The following is a 10,726-nucleotide window of genomic DNA, read 5'->3' as shown; positions in this document are numbered from 1 at the left end:
ATCTTGGGTTCTAGAGAGGGAGGTGGGGTGGCCCAAGTGACAGAGACATGTCCAGCTAGTGTGTGCAGGTGTCAGTGGGTTTCAGAGACCTTTGGAGTCGGCTGATGTTTTTGTGAGGATGGTGGTCACCAGGTTGGTTGGGACTAGATTTTGATCTTATAAACCTCCACCTAATTGTTACCAAAAGAATTGGTTCTCAAACAAAATCAGTATGTATACAATCAATGTGAAGTTTAACAATGCTAACTTTGGCTCTTTGATGGTACTGAAAATTTCTCTAAAAGGAAGGACAGTTTTTTAAAAAAGCTTTCTTGGTCATTAATTTTCTTTCTTTAAAAAGATATTCAAACCACTACTTATTGAATATTTGCTATGTGTTTGTAGGTACAGAGACAAACAAGGAGTGATGAGACAGATATTCTTGCTTCGGGAAGGGTAGTGCAGGAGAATAAATGTGAGATCATCACACAGTGCTCTACTGGAGCATATACACAGTATCTGGTGTGACGTCATGACACAGTGCTCTACTGGAGCATATACACAGTATCTGGTGTTGACTATGGAGAAGCAGAAACAGTCCTCCAGGTGAAATGAGTGTGATACTCCTTCCCATCTACTGTCAAGCCGAGGTCTTCCTCTGTGTGTCCCTATGAAAGATTCCCATTTCGTTCACTGTGTAGCTGTAACAAATGCTTCTTTCTATGTTGATCACTACCCTAAATGGAAAGTGATTTACTCTACAGTTACCTAGCACTCCCCTCCCCGTGGTCCACTGACTCCAGATCTGGCACTATAGAGAAAGTCTGGTTCAGAGATAACTTAGTCACCACCGAAGGACATCTTCATTTCTTTTAACCAGTGAACTAGCTCTAGATAGTTTTTAGGCTTTTTAAAAAAAATTTTATGTTTTCTCCTTCATGATGGAGTGATGACATACTTAAAGTTGTTGGGTATCTCTAAAAATGCTTTCATCAGCATATAATAATTGCATATAATAATGACTTTCATATGTCATTTTCTATACATGTATTTCATGTTTTTCAGTTCTATTCCCTTGACCCTCATTTGTCTCCTTCCCACTTCACAGATTTCTTTCTCTTCCCAACTGGTCTTCTTTCCCCTGTGGTTGAGTTTCTTTAGGGGTGAAGGCTTGTATCAGCAATGCTTACATCAGTGGAGAAATGTCCAGAGTCTCGGCAGTTACAACTGTAAAATAGTTTTTGGAATCCAAGAACAGATGCCATTACTCTTCAGATGCGCTGTTCCGGGAGGAGGGCAGGAGAGGGGTGGAGTGGTAGAGCTTTTACATCAGCCCCGCTGCTCAACACAGTGCGGTGACTATCCACTAGAGGGGCCTCGGAGTCAGCCCCGACCAGTCTCCTCACTGTATGGATGAAAAGCCAGGATCCAGGAAGATGAAGTGTCTTTAAAAGTCTACCTAGTTTGTTTATTCCCATGGTCTCCGTGTTGCTTGTTGGGATTGGAAAGGAGACGTGGGAGATTTGGGGAGCTCACCGAAAGATGAAAGTGAGGTGATCACTCTCCTAATTAAAGGAGAATTTAAAACGCTTCAGTAAAGCTTTTCCAAGTAGTGGTTTTATATAATTAATGCCACTGCTTTCTCTCCTTTTCCTCCAAACCGAGGGATTTGCTGCTCTGACCCACAGCTGTGAGCTGTGGACAGTCTCTGTGTCCATGGCTTATTGGGTAATGATTTGTATTTGCAAGGGAACGCATGGCGGTGTGGGCCGAGTTAGTTCAGTGAGAGAAGCTTGGTAATGAAGCCAAGGTCGAGGGGTTTGGTCCCTGGGAACGCCTTGGCTTTGCTGTGATCCTCCGCTGTGTTATCCCTATCCTGGATGGCCTAATCCCCGTTAGTCATCTCTTAGGCATGGGCTTTGAACGCTGTGGGGTGGAGAGACAGAGAGAGAGAGAGAGAGAGAGAGAGAGAGAGAGAGAGAGAGAGAGAGAGAGAGAGAGAGAGAGAGAGAGAGAGAGAGCATCACCTCCAGATGCTCACCTACAACACAGAGCTGCACATGTAAGAGACAACAATGCTCCTGAGATCTGTTAGAGTAACAAAATCCCTGCCTCCTACTGCCAGTTCCTTGAGAGGTTTTCATCACATGAACGTGTAGGGAGGGAACACATTTAACCCTTCACGCTGACTAACAAGCTGTTCGCCAGAGTCCACCTAGGATGTGAACCTGAGTTGGACTCTAACACCCACAATTGAGACAACCTGATTTATTAGTTTGCTTGATTAGGGACTGGCTGTCTTTCTGAGTTTTTATTCATGAATTAATCTTGCTCTTCTTTTATTGTTAGTGACTGACCAGCCTGATAATCTATTGCTTATGGGTATGGACTCCAAGGGAATGTTACACATATGCATTAACTGTCACCTGGAGCTGGTGAGCAAATATTTTCACGCCTCTTCTTTCATGTTTGTCAAATGAAATGTTGGCCTTCTTGGGGATAATCAAGTTGCCAGCCATAGAAGGTTCAGAACTATGTTTTGTTGAATATTACTGCTGGCTGAGCTAAAAACAAACCAGTAGTTACGTGCTAGCCTTCGAGTCATTGCTGCAGGAAGAGTCGTCCCCAAACTGCCAGTCTGAATGCTCATAGAGACGGGACAGAAAGCCGGTGGGCACCAATTGCCACTGGACAGTGTGTGTCCAGAATTTGTATTACACATAAAGAACACACTCCAAACCAAGAGTGTGCCTCTGAGGAAGCCTGCATTTTTCTCCCTCAGCCTCTTTCCTCTCTTACTGGCAAGGACTCCTGGGCCACAGAAGCCACAGTGCTGTGCCCTTTTCTGGGGATGAGGTGTGTGGGCACATTGCATTTTCTTCTGAGGCCAGCCTGTTTCCCTTCTTGTTATTAGGCTCCATTAACAGAATTCCCAGGGAAGAGCCTTTCCTTTATTTGAGGTGTGATGCCCTTGAGAACTAAAGGTTGGTGAAGAGCTGAGTTATTTATTTATCTTTCATTAGATAGATGGTCCTTTGATAATGGGACAGGAGCCAGACCAAGGGCTTTGCTTTGGTTTGTTGGGACCACCCCAACCCCCCCCATTCTTACCAGACAGGGATGTCCTGAGTTCCATCTCACTGAAACAGCTCAAGCTGCCCGAGTGCAGCTGATGACTTTATTGTTTGCTTACGTTTTCTTTCATAGGAGATCAGCTTCAGACCAGGCCTCTGGCTTTGTTATCAGCCCTGGTTCGTCAAGACCTCACAGACATCCACCCACACCGCAACCCTCTTCCAGCTGGACTGGGTGGCAGAGGCTGCTTTCAGCCCCGTTCTGGCTTCTGTACTGAAGAGTGAAGTTATCTTATTTAGCAGGTTTGGGGGCTGACTTGATGCCTGTGGTCAGTGTAACCACACACTGGGAAAGTACTGGAGTCTAGAGGTTGAAGGTTTACACAGCCTTCCCAATGCCATGCGTAGTCTGGCCCTTCACCTCACCTCCTGTTTATCAGAGAACAAACAAAGGTCAGTCTCCGTGATGGCAACAGTCTGAGGAACTGACCCTCCAATGCCACACACCTTCTCTGTTATGGCTGCCTGCATAAAGGCAGCTTGGGGACAGTCGCACCCTCGTCTTCTTTGTCAAAGTCTACAAGATGCCTAAAAATGACGCATTTCTCCCAGGGATTTTTTTTGGGAGACATTTTTAGATTGCTCCCCAAACTGCACAAATTGGGAGCTAATCTAAGTCACACTGACTTGTTGATTTCGACCCAGGGCCTGTATCAGCAAGCACAGCCCTCCTTTGGGATAAATTACTGAAGCCACGCAGTTTGCATGCAATTAGGATAGCACATGTTATTTAGAAAATAACGGTGTTTGTGGCTTGTTTTGGTTGAGTGTTTATTCGCTCATAATGCATTGCTTACCTGCAGGACCATACATTTTGTTCGCGCTTTCTCACCCCCTCCCGATATAAGGGAGAACAGGTTTTGGGTAGGGATAGTTTTTGGGAAGAAAGAAAATAATAGTTATTGGATGCCAGGTGCATGTGGGACATGGTGCAAGCACTTTGTAGAAGTATTTTTTATAAAGGAAAACTGTGTAAGATAAATTTTTAAATCTTTTTTTTTATTGATTTTTTTTTTAGCAATGGAGAAACCAAAACCTAGGATCCCAGAGTTAACACATTTTGCTGAGCTGGCAGAAACCAGCTGGATTCTTGCAAGCTTGTCATAGGGTGTGGTGCTGACTCTGGGGTTGAACTGGGGACAGGGTTTGGGGGAGTTACGCCACTGGACGGGGCTCTATTGTGCTGCAGGTGGAGTGTGTGTTTGTGTGTGTGTGTGTGTGTGTGTGTGTGTGCACAGTCAAGTGCTTTCTCACTCAGGTTTGTGAGCAGCTCCTTTGTGTGGGCTGCCTCAGGCGCTGAGCAGCTAGGGATCTCACTTTAGCAGAATTAAACTCTTTAATGGATTTTCCTCCCCATGCCCTGAGAATATTTCTTGTTTGAGAAATGGCTTTCTTTTTCAAGAAGTTCTGTTTGTCTCGACAAAAGACCAGGAGCAAATGTATTTGTAGTAATAAGATGAGGGGAAGGGGGAGGGGCAGAGCAAAGCAATTAGCTGCTGCCCTCTCCATCTTCCTCCCTCCTCCCCTTCATCTTCCTCATCCTCTCTTCTTCTATTTTCAAAATGAGGCATACTTTATAAGTGTTCTTCTTGGGACTGGCGAGATGGCTCAGCCATTAAGAGCACCAACTGCTCCTTCTAGAAGACCTGGGTTTGATTTCCAGCATCCATGTGGCAGCTCACAACCTTCAGTGACTCCAGTTCCAGGGAATCCATCACTCCTCCCGGCCAGTGTAGGCACCGGGGCAGTCAAGCTGCACAGACATACGCATAGGTAAAACATTCATACACATTAAGGAAAAATTTGTAAAAATGTTCTTTATTCTATCTTGACACAAGTGAGAATTATTCATGAAGTGACCGTCCTAGGAAAAATCAGCAGCAACAGCGTCAGCGAGCGCTGCTAATGGTTGGGTGAGTGGACAGGATTCTGCCCCTTAGACTTTGCTCCCTGGTTCTAAAGGGCTGAGAAAAGTGGGGCCTTCCCTTTCCTCTTTCACTCCATGGGGCCTGAATATTAACATTGCAGGTGAAATACATGTTTCAGACTTGCAAATTTTCGTCACGAAATCAAAGGGAATAGAGAATGGTAAGAGCAGAGGGGGGTGTGTGGAAGATAAGAGGGACTCTTAGTGTCAGTAGGATGGAAATCAAGAGGATAATGAGGGTGCTGGAGTAAACAATTTCCATTTCATCCCCAGGAAGAAGATTCCCCCCCACCTTTCAAATTCCCTGCTCACCTCCTCTGCATCCCAAACAAATGATTATCGACTCTCCGCTCCTGAAATGACCCTGAAGTGGGTGTAGTTATGGAATTCTGAAGTGCTTCCCTCTGGGGCCCTCTTCCCTAAGCTGGAGAACTGTCGGCATTAACAGGGATCTGGTTTTAGACATGTTTTGCAAAGCCCTATTTGTTTGTATCATTTGAATTTGTGAGCGTAGCAACACCTCCCCGAGTACGTTAGGCATGCTCACCTTGGGGATTCATAGCGAACTCTGGAATTTCTGCAGAGAAACAAGAGAGCCTGTATAATGTGTCCAGTGAAAGCCAGCAGAAATGCAAAGCCAAGTGGATGGCTGCAGAAACTCCTCCTGCAGCTTACAATGACATTGATTTCTTTCTATCTGGCCTCATCAGTACAGATGCTGACACGTTCTCTGGCCCAAAGGACAGAGACAATCTTGCAAAAAAGAAATTTTTTTTGACACACTGTATCTGGCGTGAGTTTAGCCTGTCAGTCCATGGGAAGGCTTACACAAAAGCACTAAGTGAGCCCAACCATGAGGAGACAAAGAAACACAGTTTTCTTTTTTTATTGCCCTTGATCGTCAGTGGCTGGTGGGGGTGGGGCATTCAGGACTGGCATAGTACTCCTCCTCTAGCTGCTTCGGTGTGAAAACCAGTGACTTAACCTCTTATCACACATTTCTTTTTCTTTTATGTGTGTAGAAAGCATTCCACGCTAAAGTAACACCAGCCCAGGGAACCCGCCCTTTCTGGGATGGACATCAAAGTGGGAGTGCCTTCCTCACCCTCAGTAAGGTGTGAAGCTCCGTGCATGATCCTGGTGTGCAGCCCTTCATCCCGTCTCCTCACTTCTCTCTGCAGGATTTAGAAGCCTTCATTGGTTGGTGTGCACCGCCATCTCTGCACCTGCACAGAGGAAAAGAAAGCTCACCGCTGCTCAGCGCTTTCCAGGGGAAAGTATCCTTTTAGGATCTGAACCCAGAGGTCTGCGAACTGGATTACCTCTTAAGGACTGAGACAACAGCCACTTAGGGAGAGATTCTGTTCTCTGCTGGAACACTGGGAACTAGGACAGCAGCAACTGGGAAGCGCTGAGCTATCCCCTCTGCTCTTGAATAGAAACTGTGGACTCTCAGTAGGTCAGTCCGAATTAGTTGATAGCCCGAATGGTGGAACTATGTCAGAAGTTACAGGACAACCTCCTGCATGCTCTTCAGGAGGATGAGCTTACTCTCTAATGTGGGATTCCCTCTGTATGCTGTGAATACCATTGGTTAATAAAGGAACTGCTTTGGGCCTGTAGCAGAGCTATAGGAAACAGAGGTAGGTGGGGAAAACTAAAAGGAATGCTGGGAGAAAGGAGGCAGAGTCAGAGAGAAGCCATGGAGCCTCTACCAGAGACAGACATGCTGAAACTTTGCTGTTAGACCACAACCTTGTGGTGATGCACAGATTAATGGAGATGGGTTAAATTAAGATGTAAGAGTTAGCCAATAAGAAGCTAGAGCTAATGGGCCAAGCAGTGATTTAAATAATACAGTTTCTGTGTGATGATTTCGGGGCTGAGTGGCCAGGAACCAACTAGCAGCCTCCTACAGCAACTCTCATGACCAGGTTTCTCAACACAACAGGCCACGTCTGGAACGACTGTGATGTAAATACTTCACATACCAGGATACTTAAATCTCAACACAACAGGCCACGTCTGGAACAACTGTGATATAAATACTTCACAGACCAGGATACTTAAGAAGTATGCCCCAACTTTTTCTTATACTGCTCTTTGTAAGCTTTTCTTATAGCCATGTTAGGGTGAGCCTGCCTGCTGGAGTCAATGTGCCTCTCTGACCCAGGTAGAACTGCATTCTGTAAGGTGCTAAACCTTGTCCCCTCAAAGCGAGCAGCTTTTTAGAATGGCTTATTCCATAAATGGGTTTGAAACCAAGGTTGCCTCTTTGATAACATCTTAGGCAGAATGAACTGCATGTCCAAATGTGTTTGGTGATACAGGGAGTACAGCTGAACTGAGCTCAACACTGACAGTCTTAGGGGAAGAATAATGTCACGTATGTATACATGCCTATTGGTAGTTTGTATGTTGTATGCTTAATATATAGGTTCATAAACACAATTTTTCCCCGGTGCTGTCTCTACATACAGCTGCTCCCATTTCTCCTGTCCTCCAAAGGCAAGCATGCAAGCGGTGGACTCTTGTGATATGCTCTCCCAAATCCTTCCACATTAACCCTGAAGTGCTTACCTGGGGGCCAGATGTGTGTTCCAGCCCCTGCGGGGAGGAGTGACTTTGTGCTTGGAGCCTGCCTTCTTTCCTTTCGACAAGAGAGGGGAATATCAATGCCTTCCCACAAAAGCATTTCACATTTGAATATATAAATGATAGACTTTTCTATCCTTTATACATATTTTGGTGACAGGTAGATTCAAAAAAACATCTCTCCTTAAAACTGAGATGTTGATATAAATATCTGAAGGGAAATTTTAATCACAGCCTACATTGAACAGGCACACTGATCCTGTATACCTGGAAAAGATTTTTCAAACAGACTTTGTCAGCTCAGCGCTGGCATTCCTTGTCAAACAAAAGCACGCCTAAAGACACGTTTCAAACGCAGGCGACGCAGCACTTGCTATCCTGCAGAAAATCGAAAAGGAACTCAGAGGCCAAGAACAAACAGAATAGAGAACCAATGAATAACAGAGCGCAGTTCTGAGAGCTGGTTTCAGAGAACCAAATATGTTTTCAAAAGACCACATCAATAATTAAGCATTAGCAAGTCAAATTCCATTTTTCATTTGTTACGATTGTCTAAAATGTGTAATGAAGAAATGAAATGATTGATTCAGCCTCAGCAAAAATAGGCAGACTAACACTCTTAATCTAGAGGGCACGAAGAGCCAGGGTAGTGGAGGGAAAAAAACCTTGGTTTTTTTCAAGGGATGCTTGCACAAATTGACTTATCTCCAGTTATATCTTACTGCAAACATTTCAATCAATGGTCACTGAATTACAAGCTCATCTCATTGTTTCAAGAAGGAGGATCCCATTTCTTCACTCAAATTTATTTTAGTCTCACAACGTAACTTTGACTGCCTGATCCTATGCACTACAGAGAGTCACAAGTAACCACTATCCAAATAGCCACGTGGTTTCTTATGCCTGGAACATCTTCCTGGACAGAAATTAGCTGTTACTTTGAGTAGAATTGAGTCTAGACATCGCCAACAGATTTATCTTGATCATGTACAGTAAGAATGAATTTATTCTGTCATAGACATTTTCTGAACATCACACACTCACAGGATGGTAAGGCAGGGACACAGGGCATGTTTGAAAATACATTGAGAAGAGGCAACTCATGGTCTGGAGAGGTGGCCACGGATGTGTGAGTGACAGCACTCACGGTCTAGAGAGATGGCCACGGATGTATGATAGTAGTCACAGTCTGGAGAGATGGCCACGGATGTGTGAGTGACCGTACTCACGGTCTGGAGAGGTGGCCACGGACATGTGAATGACAACGCTCATGGTCTAGAGAGATGACCACGGATGTGTGACAGTACTCACGGTCTGGAGAGATGGCCATGGATGTGTGAGTGACCGTACTCATGGTCTGGAGAGGTGGCCACGGATGTGTGACAATACTCATGGTCTAGAGAGATGACCACGGATGTGTGACAGTAGTCACAGTCTGGAGAGATGACCACGGATGTGTGACAGTACTCATGGTATGGAGAGGTGGCCGTGGATGTGTGAGTGACAGTACTCACAGTCTAGAGAGATGACCACGGATGTGTGACAATACTCACGGTCTAGAGAGATGACCACGGATGTGTGACAGTAGTCACAGTCTGGAGAGATGGCCACGGATGTGTGAGTGACCGTACTCATGGTCTGGAGAGGTGGCCACGGACATGTGAATAACAACACTCATGGTCTAGAGAGATGACCATGGATGTGTGACAGTACTCACGGTCTGGAGAGGTGGCCACGGATGTGTGACAGTACTCATGGTCTGGAGAGGTGGCTGTGGATGTGTGAGTGGCTGTAGGGCCTGGGAAAGGCAGGCAGGGAACTCCAGTTTGTCCAACTGTGGCATCAACAATAGTTACTCTCTTCTGGGTTCACCAGGGTTTAAACTCACAAACTGGGATAGAATGAAGATGACCAGGCTTGCTTCTGAAAGCACACTATGTACCAACTTAGAGTCTTGCCTTTCCTTAGTGTTAACTGAAATACCTCTTTAACACAGCAAAAAGGATGAGAAAGAACTTCATATTCTTTGTTACAAGAAGGAAAAAGAACAAGTCACCGAAGGCATTGTTTTTCCCCCGTATCTTTTGGGTGAAATGAGTCTTTTTTTTTTTTTTTGACATACCAGTCACAGTGATTTGACAGTAGGCCTCCATGGGCATCCGCATACCTGTTTCCAGGCATATGACACTGGAGAAGTCATTTGGCTTCTTGGTACCACAGCGGTAGGTAGTAAGAGCACCTATCTAATGCAATAATTGGGATGGCTGCATACACATATGTCAAACTTAGGCAAGAGCTCGGACCCCTGCCTGGCATGGGGAACACGTACAGGGGTATGTTGTCATTTGCCACGTCCATGACATACAAAGCTTTTAATTGATTTTTAAATTTTTTTCTTAAGGAGTCTTTTAAACTCCAAACCCTCTCAATATTTATAAAGTCTAATTTATGAATTTCCTACTTATGGATCCGTCTTCTGTTGTCATACTCATTGCCCAGCCTCAGGGATGTGAAGATTTTCCTGTTCTCAGAAGATGTTTGCTACAGAGTTGAGCTCTCACGTTCAGCCTGTATCCACACTGGCAGTCCCTTACTCTTCCACTGGGCAGATGTGCAGATACAAGGGTGTGGTCCCCTCCTAAGGAAGATCATCTGGAGCACACACAGAAACAGCCACAGCACACAGCTCCCCCTGCAGTGAAGCCCGTCAGTGCTTCAGAACCTGACGTCTGAGCTTGCACAAGCGAGGACTCGTCTCCAGGCAGACACCAGTGCCACAGACATCCAGGAGGAGAGCCACGTGGGGGATGATGTGGGGGATGAAGATGAAGTTGGTATTAGGCATCTTGACTTTGAGGGGGCCCATGGGTTGGCCAGCTGAAGGGTCCAGACCGTTTGCTTTATGGAGCTATCTAGGAAAATGGGTTGGGGGAGATGTGTAGGTGTTTGAGGCATCTTCATGTAATCCTTGAGAGCTCGGGCTTGGGTACATGGAACACAATAAAATCATTTTCCCATGGCTGGTGGAACACGCCTGAGTTCCTCATTAAATGTACCGAGGCGCTCTCTGGAAGCCAATTAGCCTTCAGCT

Source organism: Arvicola amphibius, chromosome 1 (assembly GCF_903992535.2).
Source record: "Arvicola amphibius chromosome 1, mArvAmp1.2, whole genome shotgun sequence".
Taxonomy (NCBI): domain Eukaryota; kingdom Metazoa; phylum Chordata; class Mammalia; order Rodentia; family Cricetidae; genus Arvicola; species Arvicola amphibius.
The sequence above is the reverse complement of the archived record's forward strand: the minus strand, read 5'-3'. Positions refer to the sequence as shown.